Genomic DNA, 3,802 nt, shown 5'->3' with positions numbered 1-3,802 from the left:
ATATACACACACACACACACACAGATATGCAAAGATTTTGTCAACATCACAATTTATACTTCACACTATCTAGGCAAATTATTTCCATTTGTGAATTACTTTCTTACAATTATATCATCATCCAGAAATGTATGCGGTGAGTGAGACAAGATTTTACTTTTTCTACAGTGATTTTGGTACCAACCTGCCTGTGACCACCCTTGAACTTATGATACAAATTCACTCAATCTAAATCAAAACATTCCATCGAAATTTCAGAGTAATTTATGTTCCATTCACTAACATAATAATCCTTTCTACTATAGGTATAAGGCCTGAAATTTTGGAGGAAGGGGCTAGTCAGTTACATCAACCCCAGTACATGACTGGTACTTGTTTGATCTAGCCCTGAAAGGATAAAAGGCAAAGTCAAACTCGGTGGAATTTGAACTCAGAATGCAAAGACGGATGAAATGTTGCTAAGCAATTTTCCCAGCGTGATTTTGCCAGTTTGCAGCCATATTCAGTAATATAATAACGACAAAGTTATTTTACTAAATTCATAATTATTTTCAAATTTAATTCAAATAAACACAGTGTGTTAACACAGAAATATAGAAACAAATGGGTTAACTATTTTGATGCCAAGCCACCTGAGACTGCTCCTGGTTCTATGACACAAATGTCTTGTTTTCAAGTGATCTATATTAAAACCTTCTACCAAAATTTCACGTTAAGTTAGATTCCAAACAGCTTAATAATAACGACATAGTTATTTTACTAACTTATTTTTAAAATTAATTGAAACAAACCCATTGTCTTTCAACAGAATTATGGTAACAAGTGGGTTAAACTGATTTAAACTAAAACCTTCCATCAAAATTTCATGTTAGTTTATGTCCCAAACATCAAAATAATAATGTCAAAGTTAAATTCTTCATTACTTTAAAAATTAATTGAAACAAATCCAATGTCTTTCAACAGAATTATGGTAACAAATAGGTTAAACTGATCTAAATTAAAACCTACTATCTAAATTTCGGTTTAAGTTAGGTTACAAATGCCAGCTAAATAAGGATAAAGTTATTTTACTAAAATTCTTCATTATTTTCAAAATTAATTAAGACAAAGGCAGCACATTTCAACAGAAATATGGTAACAAAAAGGTTAGAGTGATCCAAAACCTTCTCTCAAAATTCCGTTAAATAATGTTCCAAACATCAGCTTAATGACAAAGTTATTTTACTAAATTCTTCATTATTTGAAACAAAAACAGCTTATTTTAATCGAAGTATAGTAACAAAAGGGTTAAATATTTGTGACACCATTTGTCTACAGTGAGAAATTTTCTCCATGACACATCACAGTGAATGGCTTGTCAAGGAGTTTGAACTTGCCACTGGAATATTCAAACTAGTATGTTGTTGTTGTTGGCACTCCGTCGCTTACGACGTCGAGGGTTCCAGCTGATACGATCAACGGAACAGCCTGCTCGTGAAATTAACGTGCAAGTGGCTGAGCACTCCACAGACACGTGTACCCTTAACGTAGTTCTCGGGGATATTCAGTGTGACACAGTGTGACAAGGCTGACCCTTTGAACTACAGGCACAACAGAAACAGGGGGAAAGAGTGAGAGAAAGTTGTGGTGGAAGAGTACAGCAGGGTTCGCCACCATCCCCTGCCAGAGCCTCATGGAACTTTAGGTGTTTTCGCTCAATAAACACTCACTTCTGGGAAATCGAAACCGCGAGTCCACTGCCCTAACCACTGGGCCATTGCACCTCCACTTCAAACTAGTAACAACATTACATTTATACACATCACTGCTTAGCGCTCCCACCCCGTAATTTGTTATCAGTCTATGTGTCCTGTAACTCAGCTGAGAGTGACCCCAGTTCTATGATACAAACTTCCTATTTTAAAGTGATCTAAATCAAAACCTTCCATAAAAATTTCATGTTAATTTATGTTCCTAACACCAGCTTAATAGTGACAAAAATATTTTACTAAATTCTTCATAGTTTTCAAAATTAACTCAAACAAAAGCAATGTACAAGGTGTCCACAATGTCTGGTTACATGGAGTAAATAAAATCATGACATAAACAATTAAATATAAGAAATAATAAATTCTTAAAGTATGTGTTAATCCCCATGTGGGTACATGGAGTAAATAAAATCATAGCATAAACAATTAAATATAAGAAATAATAATTTCTTAAAGTATGTGTTAATCTCCATGTGGGTAGATGGAGTAAATAAAATCATAGCATAAACAATTAAATATAAGAAATTATTATTTCTTAAAGTATGGGGTTAATCCCCATGTACCCAGACTTTGTGGACACCCTGTATTTCAACAAAAATATAATAAAAGGGTTAAAGTTTGTTCTTTTATACATCCACCCACCTGCTCACCACCAGACAGAGAAATAACATCATTCTGAGAAAGTTAACAGAAATAGTTGGTGATGATCAGTATTTTGGTACAAGGACAATAATTTTAGGAGATAAGTTGACTTCAGCAGAATTTGATTTCAGAATCTAAAGTCGGAGACCCCTTTCGGTCATGAATAACCATGGGATTGCACCTAGAAAGTTACCCTCCCAGGCACAAGTCTGGGCAAGGTTGTTTATGGAAGACCAGCAGTCACCCATGCATACCAGCCTCCCCTCTCCATGCCACCGGTGTTATCCAAGGGAAAGGCAAAGGGGCTGATACAGCTTGGCACTTGTAACGTCACAACTCATTTCTACAGCTGGGTGAACTAGAGCAACATGAAATAAAGTGTCTTGCTCAAGAACACAACACGCAGCCCGGTCCGGGATTCGAACCCACAACCTCACGGTCGTAAGTTCGACGCTCTGACCACTGAGCCTTCACAAATCTAAAGTACAAATAATAATAATAATAATGGTTTCAAATTTTGGCACATGGTTACTAATTTTGGCGCAGGGGGTAAATCGATTACATCAACTCATTTTATTGACCCCCAAAAGATGAAAAGCAAAGTTGATTTAGGCAGAATTTGAACTCAGAATGTAAAGAGAAATTAGAGGAAATACCACTAAGTATTTTGCCTAAAGTACTCATGATTCTGCCAGCTCATTCAAATAATAATAATAATAATATGAATGGCTTTTAATGGCACTGAACCACAGTTCTACTAGATTAGGAAAAGGTTCCATGCTAAACAACAGACATAGCTTTATTGACAGGATGTGACACTACTTGACACAGCTTTCCAGGAAAAGAGTTTCACACAGGTTTTCAATATAAAGATAAGTATGTGTGTGTGTGTGTGTGTATGTGAGAGAGATATATTTTAAAGTAGAATGTGGAAATAAGATGGCTAACAGTACACCCTCCCTCCCATGTGCTTGGATTTCCAATTACAGTAGGGTTTTGACCAGCTCTCTGTCACCATGTCATGTCTATTCAGTTACCTTATACAAACATACACACACATATCTCCCACATTATATGGGCTGTGTATCTTCTCTATTACAAGACACACACGTCTTGTTATAGAGGAGATACACAACCTACATAATGTAGGTTGGCCACGCTTGTCCCATTATCATACTTTAGCCTTCAACACCTGGCATAAAGCCCCTTGCCTGTCCCTCAAATGTACTCCCATTCAGTTGAAGGGATTCTTTTCTTTACCTTGGTGACCTCACTAGTGCTGGTGCCATAAAAGAACATGGCACACTCTGTGAAATGGCTGATAAGAAGAAGAGCAACCATCGGTAGAAATCAAGCCAAAGTTGACATTAGGGCCTGAAACAGCCCAGTAGATCATAGGATCCTGACAAACC

The 3,802-nt window shown here is 36.5% G+C and overlaps 2 protein-coding genes across 5 annotated transcripts in view; one reads left to right on the top strand and one right to left on the bottom strand.

The window, feature by feature from the left end:
* The window catches only part of LOC106879186 (mRNA-capping enzyme), a 52,677-nt gene that overhangs the window by 37,752 nt on the left and 11,123 nt on the right, over positions 1–3,802 (bottom strand). The window lies entirely within an intron of this gene.
* LOC106879238 (ATP-dependent RNA helicase DDX54) overlaps positions 42–3,802 on the top strand; it is a 54,686-nt gene continuing 50,925 nt past the window's right edge. Inside the window, exon 1 of the mRNA XM_052976084.1 lies at positions 42–136. The gene's annotated coding sequence lies outside the window, so the exon portion shown is untranslated. The remainder of the gene's footprint in view (positions 137–3,802) is intronic.

This window comes from Octopus bimaculoides, chromosome 23 (assembly GCF_001194135.2).
Source record: "Octopus bimaculoides isolate UCB-OBI-ISO-001 chromosome 23, ASM119413v2, whole genome shotgun sequence".
Classification (NCBI taxonomy): domain Eukaryota; kingdom Metazoa; phylum Mollusca; class Cephalopoda; order Octopoda; family Octopodidae; genus Octopus; species Octopus bimaculoides.
The sequence above is the reverse complement of the archived record's forward strand: the minus strand, read 5'-3'. Positions and strand labels throughout refer to the sequence as shown.